This window comes from Myxine glutinosa, chromosome 5, assembly GCF_964187855.1.
Source record: "Myxine glutinosa chromosome 5, kmMyxGlut1.1, whole genome shotgun sequence".
In the NCBI taxonomy this organism is placed as follows: domain Eukaryota; kingdom Metazoa; phylum Chordata; class Myxini; order Myxiniformes; family Myxinidae; genus Myxine; species Myxine glutinosa.
The window spans coordinates 176,140,212-176,156,233 of NC_136265.1; the positions used below are offsets into that span (position 1 = coordinate 176,140,212).

The 16,022-nt window shown below is 47.5% G+C and overlaps 1 long non-coding RNA gene across 1 annotated transcript in view; it reads left to right on the plus strand.

Moving 5' to 3' along the window:
- The first annotated feature begins 11,201 nt into the window (after positions 1–11,201).
- LOC137426695 (uncharacterized) overlaps positions 11,202–16,022 on the plus strand; it is a 21,323-nt gene continuing 16,502 nt past the window's right edge. The window contains exons 1-2 of the long non-coding RNA XR_010984391.2: positions 11,202–11,512; positions 11,597–11,642. This is a non-coding gene — a long non-coding RNA (uncharacterized LOC137426695). The remainder of the gene's footprint in view (positions 11,513–11,596; positions 11,643–16,022) is intronic.

The following is a 16,022-nucleotide window of genomic DNA, read 5'->3' on the forward strand; positions in this document are numbered from 1 at the left end:
ATCACGCTAGCTTTAGTCTCCGCCCATACTAGATTTAGTCTCCGCCTTTCTGCGGTGTCGCTCTGTTGGAAGCTGCGACTATTTATTCGGAGCGCTGTTTGTGAAAAATCTAAAATTGAAATAGGTATGTTTCATGTTGTTTATATGGTATGTTGTAGTCACATTATATCCGAAGATGAAGCAGAAATAAACGATGGAATAAAACAAACGAAATCAGCATATCGATACGCGATGTAAATCTCGAGACGAAGTGAGTCATGGATGATTTTTTAAAATAAACAAATAACCGTCGTTATCAATGAGTGTACATAATTTGTCATGTTAATAATTGTAATATCCTCGATTCAAGAACCACTAATATTATTTCGTTTCATAATTTCATTCATTAACCCATAAAGTGCTGGGTTTACTAGTTAGTAATAGTAGCGCAGAAATGCTTTTCATCAACAGTACAGGATTCATCAACGACATGCATGAACAAGATTACCGACATGCATGAACAGGATTCATGAACAACATGCATGAACAGGATTCATGAACAGGATTCATGAACAACATGCATGAACAGGATTTATGAACAACATGCATGATCAGGATTCATGAAGAACATGCATGAACAGGATTCATGAGCAACATCCATGAACATGATTCATCAACAACATGCATGATCAGGATTCATCAATAACATGCATGAACAGGATTCATCAACAACATTCATCAACAATTCGCTCTTTCACGAGCCTCGATCTTGTATACAAAAAAAAAACAAAAAAAAAACAAAACAGGATTCATCAACAGGATTCATGAACAACATGCATGAACATGATTCATCAATAACATGCATGAACAGGATTCATCAACAACATGCATGAACAGGATTCATCAATAACATCCATGAACAGGATTCATCGATAACATGCATTAACAGGATTCATCAATAACATGCACCAACAGTATTCATCAACAACATGCATGAACAGTATTCATCAACAGGATTCATCAACAGTATTAATCAACAATATTCATCAACAACATGCTTGAACAGGATTCATCAACAACATGTATGAACAGGATTCATCAACAGAAATCATAAACATGATTCATCAACAACATTCATCAACAGGATTCATCAACAGTATTCATCAATAACATTCATCAATAACATTCATCAACAGGATTCATCAATAACATTCGTCAACAAGATTCATCAACAGGATTCATCAATAACATTCATCAACAGGATTCATCAACAGGATTCATCAATAACATTCATCAACAGGATTCAACAACAGTATTCATCAATAACATTCATCAATATCACATTCATCAATATCACATTCATCAACAGGATTCATCAATAACATTAATCAACAAGATTCATCAACAGGATTCATCAATAAGATTCATCAACAGGATTCATCAACAGGATTCACCAATAACATTCATCAACAGGATTCATTAGCAGGATTCATCAATAACATTCATCAACAGGATTCAACAACAGGATTCATCAATAACATTTATCACCAAGATTCATCAATAACATTCATCACCAGGATTCATCAATAACATTCATCAAAAGGATTTATCAACAGGATTTATCAACAGGATTCATCAATAACACTCATCAACAGGATTCATCAATAACATTGATCAACAGGATTCATCAACGGGATTCAACAACAGGATTCATCAATAACATTCATCAACAGGATTAATCAACAGGATTCAACAACAGGATTCAACAACAGGATTCATCAATAGCATTTATCACCAGGATTCATCAATAACATTCATCACCAGGATTAATCAACAGGATTCAACAACAGGATTCATCAATAACATTTATCACCAGGATTCATCAATAACATTCATCACCAGGATTAATCAACAGGATTCAACAACAGGATTCATCAATAACATTTATCACCAGGATTTATCAATAACATTCATCACCAGGATTCATCACCAGGATTCATCAATAACATTCATCACCAGGATTCATCACCAGGATTCATCAATAACATTCATCACCAGGAGTCATCAACAGGATTTATTAAAATTCACATCATTCGTGCTGAAGTCACACTTAGGCTTTTTTAAGGAATGTGTCTGAGGGTTTTTAAAGGAGTGTGTTCATGAGGAGTTTTAAAGGAGTGTGTCCATGAGGGGTTTCAAAGGAGTGCGTTTATAAGGGGTTTTAAAGGAGTGCGGCGAATACACTCCTTTAAAAGTGTTTTTTACGCGAAATGTAAAAAAAGAAAGTATCTTGACGAATACATAAAGCTTGGATTCACGTCCATTACCATGTCTGGCCAATAGTTCAGCAGCTAAGCTGGAACAGGATTCAGCTGTATGAACATTCGTCAATAGCATAACAATTGTGCATTTTGTGAGGAAAGCACCAAATTTGGCACACTAGTAGACTATCATACTATGAAAAGATCTGGATATTGGGCCATCTCAGATTCAGAGATTTGATTTTTGCAAGATTTGCAGACTTTGCAGATTTGCAAGCTGAGATTGCAACGCCAGGGACGGCCGACTCCTTCCTGCGAGCTGCCCACGTCACCCGCACAAGAAGAGCTCATCAAATCACTGCAGCGGCACTGCACATCCTGCAACACCGTGCATATGAACGCCACTGTATGACATATGCTGATGATGCAGAATACCTGCCTGAGTTCGAAGACTGGTGTCACCAGAGAGGAGAAGACATTCCCAACTTTCAGTACTGGGAAACTGTGCTGGAACTACAGATGTTGGTACTGGTCTACGTGCGTTCTCTGCGGCAGGCTTCATTCACGATGTACCTTGATGCCCTGACGGAACTGGTCCCATGGTTCCATGCCTTAGACCACACACACTATGCCAGGTGGGTCCCTGTTCACCTGAGGGACACGGTTGCACTCCCAATGAAGCACCCAGTTGTAGCCAGAGAATTCAGGGCTGGCAACTTCACTGTACAGAAGACGAAGAAGGTGTTCTCTTCGATCCCAATCGAATCGAAATCTTGCAAAAATCAAATCTCTGAATCTGAGATGGCCCAATATCCAGATCTTTTCATAATATGATAGTCTACTAGTGTGCCAAATTTGGTGCTTTCCTCACAAAATGCACAATTACTATGCTAAGTTGCCCCACTACAAGAGAAACCACAATGTGTGCTGTGTCACAAGGTTTTGAGTACTGAATCCATGAGGCCATCCAAGTTGAAGTTGCACCTCGAGACGAATCACGCACAACATGCAAAGCAGGATCCCGAATTTTTCAAGCGGCATGAAAGAAATTTAAAGCGACAGAAGTTGCATGAGGGCGGAGCTTTTCAACACAACAAAATGTAGCAACTGTCCAGGCTTCTTATGAAGTTTCTATTGAAATTGCAAAGAAGAAAAAACCCCACTCGATTGGGGAGACACTCATCAAGCCTTGCACCCTCCTCATTGTCGAACGGGTTCTCGGCAAGGCAGAGGCTCGCAAAGTTGAACAGGTGTCTTTATGATCTATGATTGATTAATCTATGAAAACAGAGTCTATGATTGTAAGATCGCACAGATGTCCTCTACAATATTCACTTCCTACCACTATTCATGTTGGTGAAACCGATGTAAACTTTGTTTCGTCGGCCAAGAACCTTGGTGTGGTTTTCGACTGTAGCATGACATTTTCCAAGCAAGTACTTCAAACTTGCAAATCAGCATACTTTCAGCTGCGAAAGATCGCATCCATTCGCCACTTTCTTACTCCTCAAGCTGCTCTAACTCTGGTCTGTGCCCTTGTCCTCTCAAGGCTAGACTATTGTAATTCTTTGTATGCTGGCTGTCCTCAGTTTCTCTTGGATAAGTTACAAAAGGTTCAAAACTCTGCCGCTCGTCCTGTCTGTAAGGCGAAGAAGTCTGACCATGTTACTCCGCTTCTTGAATCTTTACACTGGCTGCCTGTCTCTGCTCGTGTACAATACTAAATTTGCACACTATGTTATAAATCATTGTGTGGAACGGGACCTCACTATCTCTCCGATTTGCTCACTCTCTATGAACCTCGGCGACGGCTTCGTTCAAGCGACGACTCTATGACCTTAGAGCCGCGGCGCACCAGCACCAAGTCTTTTGGCGAGAAATCCTTTTCCTTTGCTGCACCTCTGCTCTGGAATGACTTGCCTTCCTCTGTTCGACATGTTGACTCTCTTCCTGCCTTTAAAACCTCCCTCAAAACCTATCTGTTTCACAAGTATTTCAAAGTCTAAGTCCTGTTTTCCCTTTGGTTTGAGATGGGACAGAGATCGAGAGTATGTCTGTGTACATGTGCGGGGGAGGGAGGGGAGGAGGAGGGGGAGTACACATCTGTGGGTTTTGAATGGGGAGGGAGAGGAATAGGGCAAGAGTGAAGGTGTGTCTGTGTGTGTGTATGTTTGTGTGTGTGTGTGCGGTGTGTGTGCGTTCGCATGATAATGGAAAGCGCCATGAGGGTAGTTTACTCTGCTTGATGGGGCTATATAAGACTCCTTTATTATTATTATTATTTATCGAATAACACAGTGCAGCATCGTATCCGTGACATGTCGGAAGATGTGAAACAACAGATCATCAATGAGATTAAGGCGGCGCCTTTCGGCGTGTTTTCTTTTCAACTTGATGAATCGACCGATGTTAGTTCCTGCTCCCAGCTACTGGCATTCGTTCGCCATGTAAAGGGAGATGATATCAAGGAAGAATTCTTGTTCTGCAGTGCCCTGGAAACAATGACAAAAGCTAACGACGTCATGGAAAAAACGAAGTTGTTCTTCGATGTGGGAGGAATTCAGTGGGAGAATGTATGCGGTGTCTGTACTGACGGTGCTCCTGCCATGGTTGGTTCCAAATCTGGATTCCAAGCAAAAGTGAAGATGCTGGCACCACACGCGAAAGGAACCCACTGTATGATTAATCGCTACGCCCTGGCTTGTAAGACTCTCCCTCTCTCATTGAAGAACGTTCTTGAAGTCGTAATCAAGATTGTTAACTACATCAAGGCAAGGGCTCTCAACACCCGAGTGTTCAAGGAGCTGTGCAACGACATGAACGCGGAACATGAAACGTTGCTGTACTATACTGCTGTACACTGGCTTTCAAAAGGGAATGTTCTGAACCGTGTCTTTGAACTTCGTGCGGAAGTCAAACATTTCTTGAATCTTCAAGGGAAACATGACCTCCTGCAGCATTATGATGAAGAATTGTGGAACGAACGACTTGCTTATCTTGCTGACATTTTCGAGCAGCAGAACCAGCTGAACCTCAATGAAGAGCGAAGAGCGACTTCATTATCCAATGAAGAGCGACTAATATTATTCTTTTCCACAATCATCTCAGAGGATTTGTTGCCAAGCTCCAAAACTGGCGCAGGAAAGTGAACACAGGAAACATTGCTATGTTCGAAAGAATGTCTGAATTGCAAGACAGCATGGGAAAAGGCTTGATCCTGTACTGAAAAATGACATTCTTGAGCATCTGCAGTCACTGGAGCTAGAATTTCATAAGTATTTTCCTGATTTAGACGACAATGAGGCAAAAATTGTGAGGAATCCTTTTTCCGTCAACCTTTGCGTGGAGAGCATGCCGGAGGCAATGCAAGATGAATTCCTGGATCTCCGAAATGATTAATTTGCCAAAGACACATTCGAAGAGGAGTCTTCGAAGCTTGACAGAGTTTTGGGTGGGAATGGGTCGCTACCCTAATATCAGCCAGATAGCCTTCCGGGTGCTTCTGCCATTCTCGTCTAACTATCTCTGCGAAGCAGGGTTTTCCATGCTGTTGAATATCAAATCGAAACAGCGTAATCGGCTCCACGTGGAAGATGACCTCCGCTGTGCCCTGACTGTGACTCAACCACGGATACCCCAATTGGTAGCTAAAATGCAATTTCAGCCACCCCACTGAGTTTTTAATTCACTTTTATGGCGCATGCACCACGTCCCTAGTTTTGATTACCTGAGTTGTTGGCGAATTGAGTTTATTTTTGTGAGATTATAACACACTGCGTTAAATACAGACACAACAGAGGTTTTTAGTTTTCACATATTATTGACTTGGAACCTTTTCATACTGTTTTCTTGTGTAACAGTTCTATTTTATGCTGTCTATTGTGTTGCTACTGATAATATTAAAATCTCATGTCAAACATGCATCATTCGAGCGACATTGCTTTGTTTGCTTCTTCCAAAAACGATGTAGTTGGGAGCCAGTAAGGAACAGAAAAAAACTATGGAACTAAATGTTCATGTTGGCTACTTGGAATTCCTCACTTTCTGTGTAATAATTTACCAATTCCCATACAAACAAAATAGCCAATTAAAGGAAAAAACACCTCTCAGAATGCACCACAGATCATCTAGAAATCAAAAATTTTCCCCTAGCCTGCTTGAAGACGCTCCACCGCTCGACCCTCGTGAAAGCGAGGGGGGGTGCTGGGGATGTGCTCTGGGAGCCAAGGGGGCCATAACCCAAAAAAGGTTGGGAACCCCTGATGTATGTGGTGTTGTGTAGTAAAGAAAGAAAGAGAGAGAGAGAGAGAGAGAGAGAGAGAGAGAGAGAGAGAGAGAGAGAGAGAGAGAGAGAGAGAGAGAGCAGAAGCGTTTGCCGCTTGTCGAGTTTTGTCTTCGCCAACCTGAGGCAACATGCTGCTTCATGGCATTGCAAGAATTGCTCTGGGCTGTTGGTTTGTGAAGCCTTGAAGATATATCCAGAGACAGAGAGAACGAGGGGAGTGAAGTGCCATCCTTGTGGCCTGCAGCTGAGACAAGGCTGCTGGGACGTCATCTCAAACTTTTCTTTTATGCATTATTTTTCTTTATACCATGACAAATATTATATTGTTATTTTGCTTCCCCCCTGTGACGTAACCACTGGGACGGTCCCCATTTGCCTCACTTAGCTCAACGGTATGGTAAACACACTTTGGGTGGGAGGATTCGGCCAGAGTTAAAAGTTGCAAATAGCATCCAGGGACTGCTCCGAACCAACCCCCTCCAGGGTCCAGCGACCCTGCCGGCCCGAAACAGTCACTTGGGCGGCAACCCGATGGACCAGGGACACCAAACTCCACAAGACTCTTTGTGGGCCCTGGGTCGTACCACGACACCAATGGTCGGACCCCACGTCCAAATCTCACCAGCGCAGTTCCCCAGCTGCCTGGCATAACCCAATTTCCAAGTGGGGTAATGTCCCACAATGCCGACCTCAATGACCTCTCCTGGTCCTAATTCGGCAGCCCAGGGACCAACTCCCCCCAAGGCTGCGCCAAATTGAATTCCCATTTAAATTAAAATTTCAATTTAATTTAAAAAAAATTTGGCCTCATGTGCCCAACCGCAGCTGCAGGTTACAACCCCCTTTTCAGGTTTTTCTGCCCCTCCCTGCAGCTGTTCAAAATTCACTATGGAGATCGCTTTTTCCGAGGATCTTTTTCCTGACTCCCCCATATCTGAATCCAGCTCGGGGCCAAAACACCCCCCAGGTGGGTAGTTAATTACGGAACGTCCTGTGCCCAAATGTGGCTCGTGGTGAGGGTACCCTGGGTCACCTTAATCTCATCCTGGAGATGCTTAACGGAATGACTCACCTCGTCTCCCCGACTCTGTTGGACTCAAGCAAACTCTACCTTGACGGTCCCGTCCAAGGTGCTCGGCCGCTCCTGTACCATTTCATTCACTCCATCCCCAATAAATTGTGACCCCAAGAGGTCTTTATCTATTAATGCCAACTCTGGTTCCATAACACGAGCCTCCAATTCCTTCACCTCTTGCTCCAAGCCACCGCCCTGGTGCTGCACAATTTCCAATTTCTCCCTCTGCTGGTGCATTCTGGCATCCACACAGGTCCAAAATGGCTGCCATACCACGTGAGCTATGACATCATAAATGTACATTCTCTAATATAATTGTTGCATAGATCACGTTCAAAACATTTCAAACTGATCAGACTCGGCTTTGTCCCTGTCGAATTATGACTCATAATTATGGCACCAATGACGTCATTGTTAACAACACCTATTCCCCATATGGAGTTCTTTACACTGAGCCATGCTTCAATTTTTTCCATGCAGCGGTTTTGGAGATATAGAGGTGCATCACTTTTCGGTTTTTCAAAGATGGCGCCTATACCACATGACCTATGACGTCATGATTATCATTAAAATATTCTAACGGAGGAGGCGCTCCTATCGTGAAAATGTCGTGTCCATCAGCCCAACAATTGCTGAAATTTTAAAAATAATGATCGGATGGATGTGTTGTATTTGTCGAATTATGACGTCATAACGAAGGCACCGATGACATCATCATTAACATATCTTATTCCCCATGGGGAGTAGTTGACAATGAGCCAGGTCTCAAGTTTTTTTCCCATGGAGTGGTTTCAGAGATATAGAGGTGCGATGTTTTTCCAAGATGGCGGCTGTACCACGTGACCTATGACGTCATAATAATCATTAAAATATTCTGCAGGAGGAGGCCCTCCTATGGTGAAAATTTAATGTCAATCGGGACAACGGTTGCCGAGAAAAATTTTTTTTCTAATGCAGACACACCACACGTATGTAGTTGAATGCTTAACTCCGCATTTCGCTTCGCGAGCGCAGGGTAATAAGTTTGGATTCCTGACATCCTGAGTGACCATTACATTATTAGTTTGAGCGGTTCAATGTAAACTGTCAATATTTTTTTCTTCCTTCTCCTTTGCTTCTATAATAAGATGTATAGTCACCAGAGCTCTCCATTTGGGTTCTATTTTATTCGATTTGCTCTGGGCAGGGGGAGGGGGGGGAGGTCATCCCCACCTGCTCCACCAGAGCATCGCCTTGGACCTGACCGACCTAGGGCTGCAGCACCTGGACCCCAGGTACGAAATACTGTCACTCCTTCCTTCAAGCAGGTTTGGGTTGACAGTTATTTATACTGGCGGGGCCACAATTGACGAGTACTGCTCGTTTGTTCTAAGTATGAGTAGCAATAGCCGCAAGAAAGTTTTGGAATGTCTGGTGCCAGTGGCTCTACTGCTGCTGTGCTGGAGTTGGGGTCGGCATCGAACCATTGAGGTCTGAGGAATTTATCCATGGTTGAAGGTATCCAGTTGATGTTTCACAGTTTGATAAATTGGAGTAGCTAAAGCCTTAGATCCGAACTGAAACAAAGGAAATTAGAACGGCACTCAGTAGAGACCACACCTCTGCCTGGTTGGTCATATCACTCAATGGTGAAGAATCACTTTAAAAATTAAATAATTCTCATATCCGAATCCATATTCAGATCTTCACCAAAATCGAATCGATTCTTCCTTGTCACACACACAACCTGTCCAACAACTTTCGTCCAAATCCATCCATAATTTTTTGAGATATCTTGCTATGAATCGTTTTTAGCCCTATCTCCCAATGGTGAAGAATCCTTAAAAAATTAAATAATTCTCATATCCGAATCCATATTCAGATCTTCACCAAAATCGAATCTATTTGTTCCCGTCAGACACCCAACTGGTCCACCAAGGCTCGTCCAAATCCGTCCACAACCTTTTGAGATATCCTGCTATGTATCGTTTTTGGCCCTATCTCTCAATGGTGAAGAATCACGTGAAAAAATAAATAATTCTCATATCCGAATCCATATTCAGATCTTCACCAAAATCGAATCTATTTGTCCTCGTCAGACACCCAACCGGTCCACCAAGATTCGTCCAAATCCGTCCACAAATTTTTGAGATATCCTGCTATGTATCGTTTTTGGCCCTATCTCCCAATGGTGAAGAATCCTTAAAAAAAAAAAACATTCTCATATCCGAATCCATATTCAGATCTTCACCAAAATCGAATCTATTTGTCCTTGTCAGACACCCAACCGGTCCACCAAGTTTCGTCCAGATCCGTCCACAACTTTTTGAGATATCCTGCTATGTATCGTTTTTGGCCCTATCTCCCAATGGTGAAGAATCACGTGAAAAAATAGATAATTCTCATATCCGAATCCATATTCAGATCTTCACCAAAATCTAATCTATTTGTCCTTGTCAGACACCCAACCGGTCCACCAAGTTTCGTCCAGATCCGTCCACAACTTTTTGAGATATCCTGCTATGTATCGTTTTTGGCCCTATCTCCCAATGGTGAAGAATCACGTGAAAAAATAAATAATTCTCATATCCGAATCCACATTCAGATCTTCACCAAAATCGAATCGAATCGTCCTTGTCACACACACAACCTCTCCACCAAGTTTCGTCCAGATCCGTCCACAACGTTTTGAGATATCTTGCTATGTATCGTGTTTGGCCCTATCTCCCAATGTTGAAGAATCACTTAAAACATTCGAGTAGCCGGATCCGAATACGGATCTTCACCAAAATCTAATCATTTTGTCCTTGTGACATACGCTACATCTCTGCCAAATTTGGTCCGAATCCGTCCACAGCTTTTTGAGATACTATGAACCATATTTGCTACGCATGGATTACCAATGACTTGCATCGGACAATGGCCCATCATTCACCAATACAGAATGGGATTCACCAATACAGAATCGTGGCATAAACCTTATTGTTGTTCACAGGCGAGCCTTATGTTATGGCGGGATTTGGGCGAGTGTGAGATATGCAAAGTTAACTTTCAAAAGGGAACAATGTAGCATATTGTTATTTACAGTAACTCGCAGATGCCCCCGATCGTTAACGGGGTTCGGCTTAATCGGCGCCTGAGCAGTTGTGGGCGTGCATATGACGTCATATGCAGCGTGTGTGGTCGCCCACATGAAGTTTGTGTATTGAATGATGAAAACTCTTTGCCTTTATAAAACGATATATCCATATTAAAAGTGTTATATTTTCGATTGTGTGTGGAAGTTTGGGGGTTTTTGTCTTGTCAGTCGAAAAACGTACAGAACACAACTTGGTGGCATCACACTCAAGCTAGCTATTAATATCCTATACATCTCAAGTAGCTATATAGCTCCTAAGATGAAATCAGATATAGGTGAAATAAACAATCAGGTAAAAACTAGTTGCAAAACAGAAAACACGAAGTAGAGTAAAAATCAGACGTTATAGTAATACATTAGACAAAGGTTATGAAAATCCAGGAAAAAGTCATTAATTTTGTGGATGCACCGATATAATGTCTATATATATATATTTTAAGATATGGTGTGAAGAGCAAGATAAATAACATAAATAACGACTAAGAAGATAAATAAATTACCTTTGGAAGTGAAAGGACGGTGAATTGTGCGAGGTGAATGACACCCGTGAATGAGGCGATATTCACCCGGAAGCTATAGGTCGTAAAGCGCGCGCGTGCATTACCGGTGCGTCACGTGCGCGCGAGTCTGAGCGAAGTTTCAGGAGTCGGGATGGCGGAGTTTGCGGCCGGAGGCGGCGACTCGGGCCGAGCCGGCGAGACGTCGGTGTCGGACGCCGTGAAACTCCGGAAGATGATCGACATGACCCGGGCGATCACGGCCAACTTCGCGCAAATCAACGCGTCATTAACAAAGTGAGCACTTTGTTTATCCCACGACCTGCGTCGCCGCTCCCGCTTCCTCCTGACCCTTCGTGATGCGTTTTTGTGTCTCTGCAGGATTCTTGCTGACAAGCCTATCGTGGAAGACTTGGAGCGAATCTTGGTGAGAAAACAGTTGGAAATGTACTTTTAAATTTGGGAAACGTCACGTTGAAGCGAAATATGTTCGTGTAGTTACGATGACAACGTGCAGGTTCTCCAGCTTGAATTTTGTAGATGAAATGAAAGAGAGAGACAGAGAAAGAGAGACAGAGACAGAGACAGAGGCAGAGAGAAACAGAGAGAGGCAGAGACAGACAAGACAGGTGGTCTATTTATTATGTACTCACGTAACATACCTGATATGGTTGCTGTGAACTGGCCGGTGGGTATCGATGCTCCTCCTCCACCACTCCCCTACCCCCCTACCCCCTCCTCCACCCCCCTTCTTCATCACCTCCTCCACCCCCTTCACCACCTCCTCCACCCTTTTTCACCACCTCCTCCACCACTCCCCTACCACCTCCTCCACCACTCTGCTACCACCTCCTCCACCACTCTGCTACCACCTCCTCCACCACTCTGCTACCACCTCCTCCACCACTCCGCTACCAACCCCTCCACCACTTCCCTACCACATCCTCCACCACCACCTCCTCCACCACTCCCCTACCACCTCCACCACCTCCACCACTCCCCTACCACCTCCGCCACTCCCCTACCACCTCCACCACTCCCCTACCACCTCCTCCACCACTCCCCTACCACCTCCTCCACCACTCCCCTACCACCTCCTCCACCACTCCCCTACCACCTCCCCTACCACCACTCCCCTACCACCACCTCCACCACTCCCCTACCACCTCCTCCACCACTCCCCTACCACCTCCTCCACCACTCCCCTACCACCTCCTCCACCACTCCCCTACCACCTCCACCACTCCCCTACCACCTCCTCCACCACTCCCCTACCACCTCCTCCACCACTCCCCTACCAATCTCTCCACACCCTACTTCACCTCCTCCACCACTCCCCTACCACCTCCGCCACTCCCCTACCACCTCCACCACTCCCCTACCACCTCCTCCACCACTCCCCTACCACCTCCTCCACCACTCCCCTACCACCTCCTCCACCACTCCACTCCCACCTCCTCCACCACTCCCCTACCACCACTCCCCTACCACCACCTCCGCCACTCCCCTACCACCTCCACCACTCCCCTACCACCTCCTCCACCACTCCCCTACCACCTCCTCCACCACTCCCCTACCACCTCCTCCACCACTCCCCTACCACCTCCCCTACCACCACTCCCCTACCACCTCCCCTACCACCACTCCCCTACCACCACCTCCACCACTCCCCTACCACCTCCTCCACCACTCCCCTACCACCTCCTCCACCACTCCCCTACCACCTCCTCCACCACTCCCCTACCACCTCCACCACTCCCCTACCACCTCCTCCACCACTCCCCTACCACCTCCTCCACCACTCCCCTACCACCTCCTCCACCACTCCCCTACCACCTCCACCACTCCCCTACCACCTCCTCCACCACTCCCCTACCAATCTCTCCACACCCTACTTCACCTCCTCCACCACTCCGCTACCACCTCTCCCACCACTCCGCTACCACCTCCCCCACCACTCCGCTACCACCTCCCCACCACTCCGCTACCACCTCCCCCACCACTCCGCTGCCACCTCCCCCACCACTCCGCTGCCACCTCCCCCACCACTCCGCTGCCACCTCCCCCACCACTCCGCTGCCACCTCCCCCACCACTCCGCTGCCACCTCCCCCACCACTCCCCTACCAACCTCTCCACACCCTACTTCACCTCCTCCACCACTCCGCTGCCACCTCCCCCCACCACTCCGCTGCCACCTCCCCCCACCACTCCGCTGCCACCTCCCCCCACCACTCCGCTGCCACCTCCCCCACCACTCCGCTGCCACCTCCCCCACCACTCCGCTGCCACCTCCCCCACCACTCCGCTGCCACCTCCCCCACCACTCCGCTGCCACCTCCCCCACCACTCCGCTGCCACCTCCCCCACCACTCCGCTGCCACCTCCCCCACCACTCCGCTGCCACCTCCCCCACCACTCCGCTGCCACCTCCCCCACCACTCCGCTGCCACCTCCCCCACCACTCCGCTGCCACCTCCCCCACCACTCCGCTGCCACCTCCCCCACCACTCCGCTGCCACCTCCCCCACCACTCCGCTGCCACCTCCCCCACCACTCCGCTGCCACCTCCCCCACCACTCCGCTGCCACCTCCCCCACCACTCCGCTGCCACCTCCCCCACCACTCCGCTGCCACCTCCCCCACCACTCCGCTGCCACCTCCCCCACCACTCCGCTGCCACCTCCCCCACCACTCCGCTGCCACCTCCCCCACCACTCCGCTGCCACCTCCCCCACCACTCCGCTGCCACCTCCCCCACCACTCCGCTGCCACCTCCCCCACCACTCCGCTGCCACCTCCCCCACCACTCCGCTGCCACCTCCCCCACCACTCCGCTGCCACCTCCCCCACCACTCCGCTGCCACCTCCCCCACCACTCCGCTGCCACCTCCCCCACCACTCCGCTGCCACCTCCCCCACCACTCCGCTGCCACCTCCCCCACCACTCCGCTGCCACCTCCCCCACCACTCCGCTGCCACCTCCCCCACCACTCCGCTGCCACCTCCCCCACCACTCCGCTGCCACCTCCCCCACCACTCCGCTGCCACCTCCCCCACCACTCCGCTGCCACCTCCCCCACCACTCCGCTGCCACCTCCCCCACCACTCCGCTGCCACCTCCCCCACCACTCTGCTGCCACCTCCCCCACCACTCCCCTACCACCTCCTTCCCCACTCCCCTACCACCTTCTTCAACTCCTCCCCCACCCCCTTCTTCAACTCCTCCCCCACCCCCTTCTTCAACTCCTCCCCCACCCCCTTCTTCAACTCCTCCCCCACCCCCTTGTTCAACTCCTCCCCCACCCCCTTCTTCAACTCCTCCCCCACCCCCTTCTTCAACTCCTCCCCCACCCCCTTCTTCAACTCCTCCCCCACCCCCTTCTTCAACTCCTCCCCCACCCCCTTCTTCAACTCCTCCCCCACCCCCTTCTTCAACTCCTCCCCCACCCCCTTCTTCAACTCCTCCCCCACCCCCTTCTTCAACTCCTCCCCCACCCCCTTCTTCAACTCCTCCCCCACCCCCTTCTTCAACTCCTCCCCCACCCCCTTCTTCAACTCCTCCCCCACCCCCTTCTTCACCCCCTGCCTCCTCCACTACCACTATCATCCCCTCCTGCTGCTCCTCCGTTCAGTTCCTTTGTGCTTGGTTTCTGCTTTGCATCTTGGAGGACAAGCATTAGATCAATGGCCGAATGTGTAATCCATTGAGCCAAACTGCCTGCAGTGTGACCATTTTAAGTGTAGTAGACATTAGCCCAAGGTGAGCGACCTCTACATTGTGACTTTGCCTCCTTGATTCCAGCAACTCCAGATGAAGTGTGAAAATGGAATGCATTATTGTAAGTGCACTTGAAGATTGGTACATCATTTCCAGCGCAGGTGGTTTTGTCATATTCTGAGTATGTGAACTACTGGAATGCTGGTCTGCATTACCAAACAGATAATTTATTCTAAAGTAAATCATCCAAAAGAAGGAAGGAAAACGCGAGTTAAACGAGCAAACTCTGTATTCCTACCAGGGCAGAGAGAGATATGATGCTGGCCATCTGACGTGTTCCCAAAAAAAAAAAAAAAACACCTTTAGAGGCCATTTTTCCCCGCAAGCGGGGGTTGGCCTTTTTCGGGGACCGTGGTTGTTGTTTTTTGGTCCCCTTTTTGAAGCAATGTTTTACGGCCGGATGCCCTTCCTGCCGCCAACCATTTTTGTCGCCTTTTTACGACAAACAGGGAATTACCTGTTTGGTACTGGTACTCAATTTGCCGACCTCGGAAGGATGACAGGCTGAGTCAACCCCCCTGACGTTAATTCAGCGATCGAAAACGTGTTCCAAAAAAGTGGCTTTATCCATACAGTATGAAAGAATGAATGAATGAATAAAAATATTAGGCATTCAGGGTTTGTTTTTTTTTGTCATCCGATTGTGTGTGTGCGTGTGTGTGTGTGGTTATGAATTTGGGGTAGGGGAATATCTGGATCTACGTAGATATCATGTTAGGTCTGTCGTGGGTACCTAGAACCACCTCGATGTAAGTAAGTCAGGGACCTGTAGCCTGAATGTCGGAGTAAGCTGCGTATCTGTGTCCCTGCCACGAGGGGGTGGGGCTCGGTAACTCGAATGAGGGAATATGCTAACTCCATTGTGTGCCGTTCCCTCTGTGAACATACCTGTGTCCCTTATGGCAACGCACTCTTATAGACACTGAGATAGGCCCTTAGTGCACACACTAATTAAATCCCCCCACTTACAATGACTGACCGAAAAAACCAACAGGCAGCGGCCGCGCAGTACGCCACCATGGTGACA